The sequence below is a fragment of the Rattus rattus genome, chromosome 2 (genome assembly GCF_011064425.1).
Source record: "Rattus rattus isolate New Zealand chromosome 2, Rrattus_CSIRO_v1, whole genome shotgun sequence".
NCBI classification, from domain to species: domain Eukaryota; kingdom Metazoa; phylum Chordata; class Mammalia; order Rodentia; family Muridae; genus Rattus; species Rattus rattus.
Genome location: NC_046155.1, coordinates 152,395,112 through 152,412,868, shown reverse-complemented (window position 1 = coordinate 152,412,868; position 17,757 = coordinate 152,395,112). Strand labels below are relative to the sequence as shown.

The window sequence follows — 17,757 nt, the reverse complement described above, 5'->3', positions numbered from 1 at the left end:
CATTCACATGTATAAATATTTGGGGGGGGGAAAGTCTGGAAAACATTTTTTTAAAAATTTGCAGTAATTTTTTTCTTCTTTTATTTAAAGAGCATATAATCTAACAATAAGGAATGAATATTTTCATTTTTTTTTTTTAAAGAACAATCCCACTATACAAACCACAGTGGAATGAAGCTACAACAAATAGGGCTGCTTAATTTCCCCAAATCCTGAGATTAAGGCTGTGCACTAACACACTTCTCCCTTGCTGTGATGGCCTGGATCAGTCAAGGGGGTGAGAGGTATGGCTTGGATTTGGGGTGTATCTCCACGCATCCCAGCCCTCTGACTTGTCAAAGTCTTCAGGTGTCCATCCAGAGCTCCTCCTCAGAGAGACCTGAATCTTGAACGTCCTCTGGTCCTTGAGCAGCAGCTACCATGGCAACTGGAGCTTCAGTCTGGGCTTCAGCTGCTGTTGACTCACCAGAGTCCCCAGCAGTGACAGGGGCACAGCCATCAAAGCAGGTCTTCTTGCAGACTACGCCCGGCACCATCACAGACCTGATCGGCATGCAGAGAAGATTCCTGGCTGCAGCTGAGTTTGCGAATGGAATCCACAACCAATGTGCCTGAACGCATGGACTGTCCATTGGCAAAGGCAACAGCAGGAAAGGAACCAGGAAAATGGGTTGACCCAGAAACAGCTTTAGAGCTTCCATTTGTCTCTGGCAGTCCTTCTGGAACATTCTGGGGATTCGTCTGCTTGCGCTTAGCCTGGTTGCTCTTGAAACCAGATCTGGAAGACAAAGGAGACATCAGAGTGTCAGCAGCCATCATAGGATGAGCTAGTACCAGCAGGTCACCCTCCCGAAATGACTTTGCTTTAGATTAATATCTACGACGAAGCTCTGGTAGGCAAGGCTCAGGAGAAAATCCTTTTAGGAAAGATTCCTGCTATTAATATGCTTTCCCTATTATTATTATTAAACATATATGACCATCACTAGGCATTAGCCCACCCTTTTGAGCAGATCTCTGCTGATCCACGAAGATGTACTGCCCGGTAGTGATGCTCCATAGACAAATGGAAGATTTCTTAATCCTTAATGATGATCCTATAAGAAGTCCTAAAGTAATATCTGTGATTATTAAGCTCTTTTATAGTGGACTGCTATCAGGTCCTTTCCGATAGTCAAAACTGCAACGAGAACTCTGCCGGTCTCCCACATGTCACCAGTTAATTGCTCTTAGATGGTAACCAGACGTTCTCCTACTTAGAGCACATTCCAAGAGGTTGTAAAACCATTAACCAAAAGGTTATAAAAAGGGAGCTAACAATTTATTAAAGGAACTAGGACATAAGATAAAACAATGGCTGGGTTTTATCTGTACAAAACCTCACTAATAACTTGGTTATGGTTTCTAATTTTCAGTGAATCGGTGGAGCTGTGACAGGTGATGGATGCTTACCCAGATCATTACCCCAATGGATATGCATGTTATGAGCTTGTGTTCTCTGTTGTGAACTTCTTATTCGATGTCTGATTTGAGAACGTGAGAACTTGTGATGAACTCTTTTATTTTCTTTTTCATATCTAAATTTTATTTTTTTCCATCTTTATTAACTTGAGTATTTCTTATTTACATTTAGATTGTTATTCCCTTCCCGGTTTCGGGCCAACATCCCCTAACCCCCCCCCCTCTCCTTCTATGGGTGTTCCCTCCCCATCCTCCCCCATTACTGCCCTCCCCCACAACAATCACGTTCACTGGGGGTTCAGTCTTGGCAGGACCAAGGGCTTCCCCTTCCACTGGTGCTTTTACTATGCTATTCATTGCTACCTATGCAGTTGGAGCCCAGGGTCAGTCCATGTATAGTCTTTGGGTAGTGGCTTAGTCCTGGAAGCTCTGGTTGGTTGGCACTGTTGATGAACTCTTTTAACATGGGGTCGTGTATTCTGAAAGGTGTGTAAGTGCTGAGGACAGGGAAGAAGTCAGCTCTGAGCTGAGGAGAGCCTTTTGGACAGAACACTTCTTAGACAAAGAGGTGCGAGGAAGAATTTTCCCTTATCCCCCCTTTTCATTTGTTCTGTTTTTTCCCACTTTTTCTTAGAGAGCTTTCATAGGAAACTTTCTACAACTTAGTAATAAACGCTGTAATCACTTTCCTAAGAGTCCCCTTTTCTTCTCAGACTTCTCCTAGCAGGCTGAGAATTAAAGCCCCGCAGATCCTGCTGAGAGAGAACAAAGGCCATGTTACTCAATCCGGGATGGTAGGCTACAGGTGTCAATCACCTAAGCCAGCAGAAAGGGCATTTCAATATAGTTAGAGAGTCAGAACGTCAGGAGACAATCAGTCTTTAAAGCCACACAGAGTCCTACTCTGTGTCCCTTTTCAACCCGCTCCTGGCATCAGAGGAATTACCTGTTTGCTCCTAACCGGGTCACAGGGTGAAGTTTCTGGATGGAAGGAATTTCTGTAGCAATACTCCTTGAGTCAGAAATTGAGAAGTCTGAGTCTCTACGTTCCTAAGAGATTGTAGTAAGTAGAATGTGTATGACCTGACACCAAAAGGCCAGGAAGATTCAGCTACTATGACCCAAGGTCTAGATCTCTTGAGATCCTGCAGGGGAATAATGTTCATCTGTATTGGTACCCGGCTTAGCAGAATGTGAGGTTGATGCCCTGGGCGCATGCATATCTCCCATCCACAGCTGTCTAAGCTCCCCTAAGCGTTTAAGAAGCACAGAGTTCAGGTGCCTATGGGGGGAGTAGAGATTGTGGCTGTTGGAGAGAGGGGAGAGAGATAGGCAGACCAGAATCTCAAACTCCGTCACAACAATCAATAATGCCAGTGCCACACGTTCCTCCGGGTTTGGGTATGTGCACTGATCAAAATGTTCTTACAGCAGGAGCTTTTGTTCCTTGGAGTGTGGAGAGCCTTAGATGCTGCCTCTAGGAGAGTGGCAAGAATATTTAAACTGGGCTAGGAAGACAAGGGAGTAGGCTCAGATAATAATATTTATATTCGGGCCAATACAAAAGCTGAAGGTAAACACATCGGAGGAAAGTGTAGTATTCCTTTTATCTTGGTCATCTTGATAAGCCTCAACGCACAGTGACCATGGGACTTTGTTTATTGTCTTGTTCGACTACTTTGTGATCTAAGAACTGACCCTATTCCTGTACCTAAAATGGTAGAAAAGCAGACTGGGAAAAAATAAGCCCACTTCAGCTTCAGCACTGGCTGGAGTCATGTTACAGTGTTGTCTAATTGTCTTTTCTTTAATCCTCCCCATCCCTCCTCAAAACCCTATTGACTGGCTGAGCAGGCTTGGTCATTGGAGTGCACAGTGCATGTGTACTTTTGGCTGCTCCCTTGGAGCCACAAGGCTGGCTTGTCCGTCCCCATATTTATCTGACAGCACCATAGGTCCTAGAAATCTTGGAAAACAGATCTCACTGAGGACCTTGAAGGTGTCTGAGGACTTTGATGCACTGAGGGTCTTCTCCATGTTGGTAAACCCGGGCCCATTATAGGACCTTATACTTGATTTTCTTGATGGTCCTTGGGACTCTTGGTGACATGAGTTTAACTTTCAGGGACTGAAAGACTTGTTTGCATCAGACATCTAGGGGACACTAAGGGACTCTGACAGGTAAGAGTAAATTGGAAAGGTAAATTCCTTGCAGAATCTTGAGACATTTGGGAACTGGTTTCTATGGGTGCAGATTGGGAAAAACTTTGGAAGACATTTGGGAATTTGAATGCAAGGAGGGACCTTGGGGCATATATGGACTCTGAACTTATTGAAAAGGGAAACAGAAAATCTCCACAGACTACCCATCATTTGCTTTGGAATTTTTTAAAAAGATTTATTTAATGTATTTGAGCACAATGTCTGTCTTCAGACCAGAAGAGGGCATCAGATTTCATTACAGATGGTTGTGAGCCACCATGTGGTTGCTGGGATTTAAACTCAGGACTTTTGAAAGAATGGCCAGTGCTCTTAACCGCTGAGCCATCTCTCCAGCCCTTGCTTTGGAATTCTGATAGAGCAGGGATCAGTCAGGAGCCTCACTCTTTCTGACCGTCTGCCTCTGACTCCCATGTCTAGAAGTATTCTCAACATTTCAATAAACATACAAATAGCTTTTTAGTTTGGTTAAGGGTTTGCCTACCTCACTGACTAAAAAAAAAAGAAAAAACAAAACAACAACAACAACAACAACAAAAAAAAACAGTTGTGGAACATTAGGAAACCAGCCTGCCAAATAGCTCTACTCAGTCTGTTGCCCAAACCATATGGAATCATGGCCACATTGAGGGCATCTTTTTTCTCGAGCAGAGATTCACAGTACCATTTTGCTTGGGAGCTGAAAAACTAACAGAACATTGGCACTGCCCTGCTTGTGCTCCATCCAGAAAGATGCTTCTTTGACAAGTGACCATTTCAGAAAAATGACTTCGACGTGGTCTGTAGACCATGGGTCCTGCTCATTCCTTCCCATTGTTAGACACTCCTTCCTTTTGCTCTATTCTTTTTCAAATTCGTCCAACATCGGTCTACATGGCCATGACTCTGGCTCTCACTCTATAGAGCAGGCTGGCATGAAAATTACAGACATCACCTGCCTTTGTCTCCTGAATGCTGGCATTAAAGCTGTAGGCGAGCATAGCCAGCCTTCTCCACTCTTCATACTGCCCAAGGGCCTGCTCACCATCCCATGTGGTTGAGCGCATAAAAGCAGTATATGCACATGTGAATGTGTGTGCACATAAGTCCAGAAGAGGGTGAAAAGGCCCTGCATTGACGGTCTTGAGAGTGGGAGACATAAAACATGGTTGCTGGGAACTGAACTGGGTGCTGAGCCATTGCAAGCACACAAGGTTCTTATTATCTTGATGCTGTGACAGTGTAAAGCAGTAAGAGGCACATGTGGACAATAGAGAAGTGTAACTCGCTGATTAGGGAAGGTCATGGTGAGGCGAGGTGTGTTAGGACACAGTTGGAATCTCAACACTCATGAGAAAGTTGAAGACACACAGAGTGTTAAGGCTATGCTGGACTCCATGAAGAAATGCTGCATCTAATAGCTAGAAGACTGTACTGTAGCCTGCGTGGCCATGCTGGTGTCAGCAGGCTTTGCTGGAGCTAGGAGATCATATTGATGACAGTGGCCTGTACTTCATCTTAGTCCATGTTGACATCTATGATCCTGGCTGCCTCTGTGGGCCTTGTCTGGGTTCATAATTCTCCTGCTGCTGGGGGCCATGTTTGTGGTCTGTTCTTTCTCAGGGATCCATGCGGATGCCCATGATCTATGTTTCCACTGACTATGAAGAGCAACAAGGATATTATTATTGCTGTGATATCGATGTCTGGACACTCATAGTTAAGAGTGAGCGACACGGAGAGCTTCTGTGACAACCAATAATCACATCCCAACCTACCCCGAACCAATGTATCAAACTAGACAGGAAGTCAAAGAAAAATATTAAAATGGGATGGGATACTTCACGATTGATGGCTTCTGGCAACGGTGAAGGAGGAGAAGGACTCAGTTGTGTTTAAGTAGCAGACTAGGGAGCATATAACCATGCTCTGATGAGTATGTAGAGGCCACAAACTGGTCCTGTTTCTACATTTATTTTTTAAAATATTTTTTGTCACAAGGGAAGGTCACAAGTTTGGGTGGACTTGGAAGGATGGGGAAATGAATGTGACCAGGTGGTTTGTGATCTAAAGTTCTAAGAGAATCAATAAAAATGTTATAGAGCTGTATATTTTCTATATATTAAAATATTTAATACCAAATTTGAAAAAAATTAAAAAAAAAATAAGTCCCCTGGAATGGAGTCTCTCTTGGGCTTCCAGTTACCTTCACAGCTGTCACTGGAGCTGCTGCTGAAAATGTGATGGCGCTTGGAGCCAATGTAGGCAAGGTCTTGGGCTAGAGCTGGGTGTGCAGATGTTGAATAAGCTGCTGGTTGGCCTGTGCTTATGTCTACTACTGCTGGGGCTTGGTCAGCCTGGGCAGACACCAGGGCTTCACATAAGAGACTCTTGTTGGTCTGAGCTTTGAGTGGAGGAGGAGGACTGACACATGATGGTCTCTCACACGTGGAGAATATGGATTCTGAGTCTGTGGAAGTATTAGGAGAGCTAAGTGGAGGAGGACAACTGAAGACAGAATGTCTCTGGGACAAGGAATCCCCACAATCAGACCAGGGGAAAGACAGTGCCTTTGGGGCTGGCAGATCTAGCACAGTAATCGATCCTTGCTTCCACATTTTTACTATAGTCTTTTCCCTCTGCTGCCTAGGTCTTGTATTTTTTTGGGTAGAGCTCCCCACAGGCTGGATCAATGTTGGAGGAGAAGGATTCCTTGAGATTCTGAGTTCAGAAGAGGGTTCGCAACTGATGATGTCTGACACGTGGAGAAGGTGGATTCTGAGTTTTGGGGCAATATTCCAAGGTGTGAGGAGAGGAGGAGAGCTGGCTCCGATGGTCTCTCACAGATGAAACTGCACTGACTGACCCAGCAAGAGAAACACAAACTTTGGGGGGCCAGACCTACCCTCCTTGCTTCCTAGGTAGTTCTTGATTCTTCTGCCTCTGTTGGGTCCACTAACTTGACTCTTCCTGAGGCAGATCTCGTCAAGGGTTAATCAATGATGGAGAAGTTGGATTCCTGGTCTTAGAAGGTACTTGGAATGAATTGAGGAGGACAGCAGACATTTAAATGTTTCTGGCAGAGGAAACAGGAAGTTCACAACCTTTGGGCCTATCTTGAGTCCCATATCCAGGCTTCCTAGGTAGTTTTTGAACCTTCTTCAGTTGCTCCCTAGCATGTCTGTTCTGGTACCAGACCTAGAGAGACAAATAAAAAGAAAAACCATATCAGGAGAGGCCTGGTGAACCAACTGGATCCAAAATCTGAAGATGCTTGGTGAAAAGCCTGGAACTTGGTCTTTACCCAGAACATATCATAGAACCCTAAGGTTCCTGGACCCAAGAAGAATGGAGGCAGAATGAGCTGGACATGAAACCCATAGATTAAGGATGTGTCTCTTAATAGTCAGAAAATTTGAGGAGAACTCTGATGTCTATGCCTCCCTGACACTATGTGAAACCAGTATGCCTTCCCAGTGTGCCAGGAAGAATTCTGCACGGAGAGGCTACAGGGGATGCAAATTCAGCCCTGAATACACCTTCATCACCCTTCTACAACCTGGAGCTGGGACAAGGAGATGGGACAGTCAGGGAAATGTGCACTTGGGTGATAGGGGAATGGCTAGCTGATTAGGGAATGGGAAGAGACAAGAGGGGCCAGACCCTGATCTTGTAATCTATCAATCCAAGCCTTTCAGCCAGTGCCATGCATTGTTTGTGGGTTGGGTATCTGCACTTCTCAAAATATTCTTTCAGGACTAACATTTGTTCCTTGATGAACACAGTGCACTCCACCCTCTGCCTCCTTGCATCATTGGGAGAAACTTGTGACATCAAAGGTACTTGGGAAACCAGGAAAACTTGACTTGGTAGACCTGAGGCATGTTGAGAAGCTTTGAAGTCACTGGAGACCTAAAGGATTGGTTCTTGAAGTTACAGAGTGTCCTCTGATTATTTATGGATCAGGTAACAATGGGAAGCCTTGGGGAACTGGAGATCTTAGCATTACATAGCAACTTGATCCCATTGGAGACCTTACTGCACAGGAGAACCTGGGACTAAAAGAAAAATAGATCAGAGAAGATCCATAGACCCTAACTTCTATACTCAGGCTTCCCCGTGAATCCCTCTAGAGTTCTTATACCACATGAGGCTCAGGCCTTGGTTGGTGAACAGTGCACAAAATCAGAGAAGCTGGACCAGCACCCAGTGGTCTCATCAGCACTCCTCCCCTGTCTTTCATGAGCCCTGCACTCCTATGGATCTCAGTGTTCACATCTATGCTGAAAACATGCAAAAAAAAAAATCTCCTGAATTTTCTCAAGACCCTCTACCCATCAAGCTGGGGAGCTGATGGACCTCAACCTCCAAACACATACACCATCTCCAGAATGCTACCAAAGAATCTCCTCCCATAGCTTCTTCTGTCTTTCTTGAAGGTAACACACTCCCTCAACCCCGAAGCATACCCATGTATATAAATTTTATTCACAACACCAAGTCACCAGGCAACCAGTAAGTTATTGTACATTGCTTGGATGCCTCTCTGACCACTACTCCAAGGACCAGGGTATAACTGTATCTTTTTTTAAAATTAATTATTTATTATATATGAGTACACTGTCACTGTCTTCAGACACACCAGAAGAGGGCAACAGATCTCATTACAGATGGTTGTGAGCCACCATGTGGTTGCTGGGAATTTAACTCAAGACCTCTGGAAGAGCAGTGAGTGCTCTTAACCATTGAGCCATCCCTCCAGCCCTATAACTGTATCTTTTATTTCCCTTGATGTAATTGCATTCTTTGAGTCTTACTGCCAAATAACTCACACTTTATAGCTCTTTCTCAACTCTGCCTGGTTGGTTCAACTCAACTCTTTTCATTCAAACTTCATTGCAATCGGACTTGTTGAATCCCGCTTCTGTCAGCTTCTCATTGAACTGCTCTGTTGGCCTCAAATTAACTCTTGCCAATTTGTTCTAACCTTCTGGATCTTTCCTCTTTTCTGGCTTCAACTGCCTGTGCTGACCTGCACTGAATGAGCTCACAGACAGACAAACTCAACTCTACTGGCACTACACTCATGGACTCAACCAACCAACTCAATTCTCAATTCACTCAACTGCCTCTCTCTCTGCTGCCTTTTTTTTTTTTTTTTTGAGCTGGGGACCGAACCCAGGGCCTTGCGCTTGCTAGGCAAGCTCTCTACCACTGAGCTAAATCCCCAATCCCCTCTCTGCTGCTTTTAAATAGCCATTTCTCCTGACTCATTCTGTCCAATTTTTCTCTAATTCATCACTTCGTCTGCTTCTCATTTAGATGTTAATTAAATGTGTGTACTAAAGTGTTGTACTTCCCACCTTAGTAAGGTTGTAGTCACCTATGTCCAGACAGCCTTCCTAAGCCCAGTGCAAAATGGAGGACTCCCCTTTCTTTCTTTTTTGTTCTTTTTTTTTTTTTCGGAGCTGGGGACCGAACCCAGGGCCTTGTGCTTCCTAGGCAAGCACTCTACCACTGAGCTAAATCCCCAACCCCTGGACTCCCCTTTCTTATCAAGGTTTCAACTTCCCCTCATCTGGGGAGCCCATCCCACAAAAGTAGAGGAACGTCAATCCTGCTGACTCGCACATTCTAACCTTCATTTCACCCTTTCCCGCCCTGAGCGCATCAGCTCCCAGATACCCCAAGGGAAGACCCATGTAGTGTAACTCAGCTTTCTTCCATCCTTCGCTGCCTGATATGCAGCAGCTCCTGGACACTCCAAGGGTAAACGCTAAAAACCCAACCGCACTAAAGGATTCTGGCCAGAGGGATTAATGCATGTGGGCTGTCTGTGTTCCAGCCAGATCACACAGACCAAGAATATCTTTGGATAGGATCAGAGCAGCCACGTGGCTGGATAAAAGTCCTTTACACCAGGGCTTGCATACCTTCTCCAGACAGAAAACTCAAAGGTCCACCTACTCTTAGGCTCCTCTGACCCTGCAGATCCTTGAATCCAGTAGGTATACTTAGGTATCACTCAGATTTCTGCCACACCCCAGAGTCCTAGTCTTATTGATTGAATCCTAATTGCTTTGTTTCCTATTGTTTCATTTGGACTCATGGTCTCTCCTTGTAAAGCCACCTGCTCTAAAATGTACTGTGTGGACAAGCCAGGCCTCCTACTCAGGTTGCTTTGTCTCACCTTCCTAGAGTGATATTTGTGTGGCTAATTAGGACCATGCAAGGTTTTATCAATTTTTTTATAGAACATTTATTGAGTGACAGGATTGTGTGGAAAATGGAATGTAAAAGAACATTAGTCCTACCCTCTTGGTGCTAAAGCCCAGAGAAATTTGGGCTCCACATTTTACCTAGATTGGTGGTCCTTAAAATTAATTCGCAGATCTTTGAAACATTACAGAATTCAGGGCCATATATTCCTCTCCAGGCAAGGCTGTTTCAAGAAGCTTGTTTTGCCTAAGAGGTAGAAAAAGAAGGGTAAGGAGTTGAGGTCAGCCTTGACTATAAAGCTGCTCCAAAGCTGCCTAGAAGATACAGGTCCCTCCTTAGAAAGGAAGAAACCACCGAGCAACAACAGAAGCAACAAAGAAAGCACAGAGGGAGCACTGAAGATGGAAAACCCAGGGAAGAGAACACAACTACAGATGCAAGCATCTCCAGCAGAGTGCAAGAGAAGGAAGACAGACTCTCAAATGCGTAGAACATACAACTGAGTACATCAACACATTAGTCAGAGAAAATATTAAATCTAAAATGTTTCTGACACCAAACATGAAAGAGGAAAGCTGGGACCCAAAGAAAAGAACACTAAAGAACTTATCAAATCACTAAGTTTACAGAACAAGGAAATATTTAAAGATGCAAAGGAAAAGGGCCAACATATAAAGGCAAACCTATCAGAATTACACACAACTACTCAACAGACTCAAAAAGCCAGAAGGACCTAAGCAGATATCTTGCAGACCCTAAGAGACCACATATGTCAGCCCAGACTTCTATACCTAGCAAAATTTTTAGTTACTATAGAGGTATAAAACAAGAAATACCATAAATATGTAAACAAATTTAACCTATTTTCTGTCCACAAACCTAGCCCCATGGAATATACTAGAAGAAAAACTCCCACCCAGGGAAGATAAGAACACACAAGAAAACACAGGGAAGTATACAAGACCACACCAAGAAAACCAAACAAAGGGGAAGTGCACACAGCTGTGTGCGCGCACACACACACACACACACAAATATTATCAAAATTATAGAAATTATCATTATTAAATACCTTTCAATATCAATCAACTCAGTTCCCAGAGAAAGACATAAGCTAACCAAATGGACACAAAAATAGGATCCACCATTCTGCTGCATACAAGAAAAACACCTCAGCAACAAGGATACACATTACCTCAGGATAAAGGGATGGACAAAGATTGTAGGAGCAGACTAAGCCAAGAAGCACGATGGTATAGCCATTCTAATAGGTAATAAAATAGACTTTCAACCAAAAGTAATCTAAAAGAGATGGAGAAGAACACTTCATACTCCTCAAAGGAGAAATCCACCAAGATGATATCTCAATTCTGAAAACTGATGCTCCAAATGCAAAGGCACTCACATTCATTAAAGAAAACTTACTAAATCACATATCGAACCCAACACATTAATATTGGGAGACTTCAACACCAGGCTCTTATCAATGGACAGGTCATCCAGATAGAAATTAAACAGGATGATAAAAGTTACAGATGATGTGAATCAAACGAACCTAACAGATATCTATAGAACATTTCACCTAAACACAAAATATACCTTATGCTCAGAACCTCACTGAACCGTCTCCAAAATTGACCATCTATGTGGATACAAAGCAAGTCTCAACTGATACAAGAAAGTTGAAATAGCACTTTGTATCTTACCAGACCACTGTGGATTAAAGCTGGATTTCAACAACATCAGAAAGCCTAAAACCCCGTGGAAACTGAATGACTTCCTACCCAATGACCACTGGGTCAAGGAAGAAATACAGAAAGAAATCAGACTTTCTAGAATTCAATGAAAATGAATGCACAACAACCCAAATTTATGGGACACAAGGGAAGCAGTGCTAAGAGGGAAGTTCATAGTATTAAGTACCTTCCGTCATAAATAAATAGGTGAGATTTCATACTAATGAGTTAACAACACACTTGAAAGCTTTGGGGGAAAAAAGGAAACAATCACACCTGAGAGGAGAAACTAGTAGTAAATAATCAAACTTACTGCTGAAATCAATCATTTAGAGACACCAACAAAATCAAAACCAAGATCTGGTTCTTTGAGAAAAGTCAACAAGAGAGATAAAACCTTAGCTAAACCATCTAAAGGCAGAGAAGACAGTATGGAAATTAATAAAATCAGAAACAAAAGAGGGGACATAACATAACAGACATTGAGGAAAGCCAAAGAATCATTAGGTTTTACTTGAAAGTCCCGTACTCCACAAAATTGGATAATTTAAATAAAATGGGAGATTTTTTGATAGACACCATTTACCAAAGTTAAATTAAGATCAGGTAAACAATTTGAGTAGGCATATATCCCCTGAGGAAACAGAAGCACTTATTAAACTAAAAAACATGCCAACTAAAAAAAAAAAAAAAAAAAAAAAAAAAACCAGTGCCATATGGTTTTAGTGCAGAATTTTACCAGACTTTCAGAGAAAGTTAATACCAATACTCCTCAAACTATTCTTCAAAATTGAAACTGAAAGAACACTGCCAAAGGTATTATATGAGGCCACAGTCTGATATCTAAGCCACACAAAGCAGCAACAAAGAGAATTTCAGACCAATTTCCCTATGAATACTGATGCCAAAATAGTCACAAAGCAAATTCAAGAACATATCAAAAACATCAGCCCCCACTGTGAAATAGGCCTCATACCAGAGACACAGGGATTGTTCAACATATAAAAAGTAATCCAGCATATAAACGAAGAAAAGAACACAGGATCTTCTCATTAGGTGCTGAAAAAGTCTTTGACAAAATTCAACACCCTTTTAGGATAAAAGTCTTGGAGAGATTACAGATACAAGGTACATACACAAACACAAGAAATGCAATACATGGCAAGCCAATTGTCAACATCAAATTGAGAGAAACTTACAGGCATTCCATAAAAATCATGGACAAGGAAAGGCTGTCCACTCTCTCCATATCTGTTCACAAAGTACTTGAAATTTTAGAGCAATAAACAAAAGGAGATCAGGGGGACACAAGTTGGAAAGAAAGAAGTCAAAGAATCATTACTCACAGACAATATGATAAAATATATGAGTGCCTCCAAAGGATCTACCAGGGAACGCCTACAGCTGATAAACACCTGCAGCAAAGTGGCTTGATACAAAATTAAGTCAAAAAAAAAAAAAAAAAAGGAAAACCTGTAGCACTCCTATATAGAAGTGATAAACTGGCTGAGAAAGAAATTGGGGAACAACACACTTCATTTAAACAAATGGAAAATATCTAGGTATAATTCTAATCAAGCAAGTAAGAGGCCTATAGGAAAATATTTTCAAGTATCTGAAGAAAGAAATTAAGGAGTATGTCAGAAGATAAAAAGATCTCTCATCAGTAGAATTAACAGGAAAAAGGGCTATCCTACCAGAATCGATCTACAGATTCAATGCGATTCCCATCAGAATTCCCGCCCATACTTGAGATTGATGTGAGCCTTCATATGGAAAAGCAAACACCCCAGGACAGCTAAAAGAATGCTGTACAATGAAGTCTTTGGAGATCTCACTGTCCCTGGTCTCAACCTCTACTACCAGAACCACAGTAACTAAAAAAAGAAAAAGCGAAGAAAAACACGTTAGTGGCGTGAAGACGACACACTGAACAGTGGAATTGAATCAAAGACTCATAAGTGAATCAACTATGGACACTGGATTTTTGACAAAAGAAACCAAAACCATACAATGGAAAATAGAAAGCACTTTTAACAGATAGTGCTGGTCTACCTGATGTCTGCATGAAGAGAAATGCAAATAGATCCCTGTCTATCTACACAAAAATTAAGTCCAAGTGGCTCCACGACCTCAGTGTAAAATGGCGTACACTTATGAACAGAAAGTGGGAAATAACCGTGGACACACTGGCATGGGGAACAAATTCGTGAACAGAAAACCAACAGCTCAGGTCCTGAGATCAACAATTAATAAATGGGACCTCATGACACTGAAGAAGGTTTTTCGGTAAAGCAAAGAACACCATCAAGAGAGCAAAACAGCAGCCCACAGAAGGAGAAAAGATTTTTCGCCAACTCCGTATCTAACAGAGGACCGATATCAAAAATACGTAAAGAATCCAAGAAACTAGATATTAACAAGCCAAATAACCTAATTTAAAAAGGGGAGGGGGATACAGAGCTGAACAGAGACCTCACGGCAGAGGAATCTCTAATGGGTGAGAAGCACTTAAAGAAATGTTCATCACGCTTAGGCATCAAGGCAATGTAAATCAAAATGACCCTGGGTTCCATCTTACGCCTGTCAGATGACAGAGATAAAAAACTCAAATCACAGCTCATACTGTGGAGGTTGTAGAGAAGGGAACACTCCTCCATTGCTGGTGAGAGTGAAGACATGTACAACCGCTCTGGAGATCGGCTTGGCAGTTTCACAGAAAACTGAGAATAGACCTACCCCAAGACCCAGCTCTCCCACTCACGCAGTACACCCAAAACATGCTCCGCCATACCCAAGGACACTGGCTCAACAAGGTCATAGCAACTTTATTCATAACAGCGAGGGTCTGGAAACAGCCTAGATGTCCCTTCAACCAAAGAATGGATGAATAAAATTTACACAACGCCCCATTATTCAGGCGTTAAAAACAAGATCATGACCATTTAGGCAAATGGATGGAACTAGACAATATCCTGAGTGAGGTAACTCAGACCCAGAAAGACCAATATGGTATGCACTCACTTATAAGTGGGTATTAGTGACGAGTAAAGGAAAACCATGCTACGATTTACAGGTCAAAGAAACGAGAAAGGCTGAAGGGGAGATGATGGATTCTGAGCAGCAGAAACAGTAGACATCTTGGGTGGAGAGGGAGAGAGGACACTGGAGGAAAGTTGGGGATGGAAAGAGTAGGGATCAGGTATGAGGGACAGGGGGAGAGAATGCAGGGACAGACAACTGAATGGGCTGCTGCTTCTCTGGGGCAAGCTAGAAACCAAGGGCTATTCACACTCCCTGGAACTTACCAGGGTTGACTTCTAGCAATGGGGGATATGGAGCCTGAACCTGCCCTTTTCTGTAATCAGGCAAGTCTTCCAATGGAAGGAGTGGGAGACCAAGCTAGCCACAAAAGTTTTTACCCACGACTTGTCCTGCCTACAAGTGGTAAGGGTGGAACAGAGGTTGGGCTTGGTTAAGCTTGTGGCCCAAGACAAGAGGAGGGAGCCCACCCCGCCACTCTTGATCGTCTGCTGCACTTGCACCCAGGTGCCCAGCATTAACTGTTATCAGGGAGGCTTACCCCCGCACCTGATGGAAACAAACGCAGTCACCCACAACAAAGCATTAAGCTGAGCTGGGGAATCCTTGGAAGAGAGAGGGGAAGGATTGAAGGAGCAAGAGGGGTCAAGGACACCACAAAAAAAGCTACAGGATCAACTACACTGTACCCATTGCGCTCTCAAAGAGACTAAAAATGCCAACATGAAGGCTTGCATGCGTGAGATGGACCTAGGCCCCATGAGCATATGAAACAGCTGTGCGGCTAGGTCTTCATGTGGGACTCCTAAAGCGGGAGCAGGGGCTGTCTCGGTCTACATTGCCTGTCTTTGGATCACTTTCCCTTAAATGGGCTACCTCACGTAGCCTCAATAGGAAAGATACCCAGGAGGATATCTGTGAGGTCCTGCCAAGCCTGGTCTTGAAGAAGACCTCTAGTACAGCCAACAATACAGAGGGTGACTTGTTCTCAAAAGGGCAAGCAAGGAAGCAAACCTTCAGCCTTTTATGCTATCAGATCAATGCGAAAATAAAACTACGTTGAGACTCTCTTAGCTGGTCAGAACGGTCAAGATAATTAAAACCAACAAGGGCTTATGCTCGTGGGTAAAAGAGGAATATATTCTCATTCTTAGTAGGTATATCCACCCCACCCTCACCATCTTTTTTTTTTTTTTTTTCTTTTTTTCGGAGCTGGGGACCAATCCCAGGACCTTGCGCTTGCTAGGCAAGCGCTCTACCACTGAGCTAAATCCCCAACCCCCACTCTCACCATCTTATCTACACACTTGCCATGCTGACCAACTCACCCTGGATATTAGAAGGCTTTCGGGGCTTGCCAAGATCCTTCCAGCTGGTTCTGATAAGTGAGGGCTGGAGAATGAGCTGTGGTTCGTTCACAAGATACCAGGCCACTGGATGAAACCTTTGCTTTTCTGTGGTATCAGCTGGAGCTGAGACCTTTGCAGCGATCAAGAAAAAAACGAGCAGGGGCTCTAGAGATGGCTCAGTGATTAACAGCACTGGCTGCTCTTCCAGAAGACCTGGGTTCAATTGCAAGTACTCTATGGCAGCTCAAGAATTGTCTATAACTCTAGTTCCAGGGCATCTGATACCTGCAGACAGACAGACAGACAGACATGCAGGCAAAACACCAATGCATATAAAAAAATAAAACACAGGTGAGCGGGCACGGGAGGATCGACGCAGGGCTGGAGGTTGCAGGGTTCCGGGGCTAGGCAGGTTGCCTCAGGCTAGTGCTGATGTGGTCCCGCTGTCCTCAGGACGAGTTTCTCATGACCCGGCGCCACAAGATCACCATCTTCACTGAGGTGAAGGAGTCGAGCACAGTGTTCAAGCTGAAGTTTATCGTTGAGGGAATCCTTAAGCAGCTGCTGTAGTAGCAGAAACTGTACAAGGAGGACCAACTCCTTGATGACAGGAAAACTCTGGGTGAGTGTGGCTTCACTAGTCAGACAGCATAGCCACAGGCCCCAGCCACAGTGGGCTTGTCCTTTGGAGCAGACAGTGCCTTAGAAACTCTGCGCATTGACCCCTTTTCCAGTCCTCCGGAGCTTCCATTTGTGATAAAGCCACAGGGTTCTGGAGGCAGGGCCAATGAATAAGCTGTGCAGGGAGGCCCCTAGAGACCCATTCCCCCAATTTAAAAATAATGATAAAAGATTTGGCTGTCTTAAAAAAATAAATGAAAGAAGATAAAAGAAGTCATTTTTAAAAAGAAAAAAAAAAGACTAGCATTATTGACGCGAAATCTTCTGGAAACACACAGTAGCTGAGTTCAAGACTTGCCTAAGGTTATATACCTTGTGCCGGCAGCTGAACTTGGTTATATAAGAGTGTAGTGGGGTTGGGGATTTAGCTCAGTGGTAGAGCGCTTGCCGGCAAGCGCAAGGCCCTGGTTCGGTCCCCAGCTCGAAAAAAAAAAAAAAGTGTAGTGGGGGCTGGAGAGATGGCTCAGCCGTTAAGAACACTGACTGCTCTTCCAGAGGTCCTGAGTTCAATTCCCAGCAACCACATGGTGGCTCACAACCATCTGTAATGGGATCTGATGCCCTCTACTGGTGTCTGAAGAGAGTGACAGTGTACTCACATACATAAAATAAATAAATCTTTAAAAAAAAAAAAAAAAAAGAGTGTAGCGTGAATTATCTTGTGCACATGGCCTGGCCCTTTAAAGGATCGCCAGCTGCTACTCTTCTGGCCCTTTAAGAATTCTTAGCTGCTAGAACTGTTTGACCCTGAGAGCTTCAGTGTTATTTGCTTCTTGAATTTCTGGGAACTGGATAGGTTATTTAAAAAAAAAAAAAAAAAAAAAAAAAAAAGGGAAAGGGGGTGAAAGCAGAAGAGAGAGAGAGAGAGAGAGAGAGAGAGAGAGAGAGAGAGAGAGAAGAGAGAGAGAGAGAGAAAAAGAAGAAGAAGAAGAAAGAAGAAGAAGAAGAAGAAGAAGAAGAAGAAGAAGAAAGAAGAAGAAGAAGAAGAAGAAGAAGAAGAAGAAGAAGAAGAAGAAGAAGAAGAAGAAGAAGAAGAAGAAGAAGAAGAAGAAGAAGAAGAAGAAGAAGAA

The 17,757-nt window shown here is 43.4% G+C and overlaps 2 pseudogenes; one reads left to right on the top strand and one right to left on the bottom strand.

Moving 5' to 3' along the window:
• Positions 1-344: 344 nt before the first annotated feature.
• LOC116893318 lies at positions 345-14,407 on the bottom strand (annotated as a pseudogene).
• A 2,031-nt stretch (positions 14,408-16,438) lies between these two features.
• Positions 16,439-16,822, top strand: LOC116893317 (annotated as a pseudogene).
• Positions 16,823-17,757: the final 935 nt, after the last annotated feature.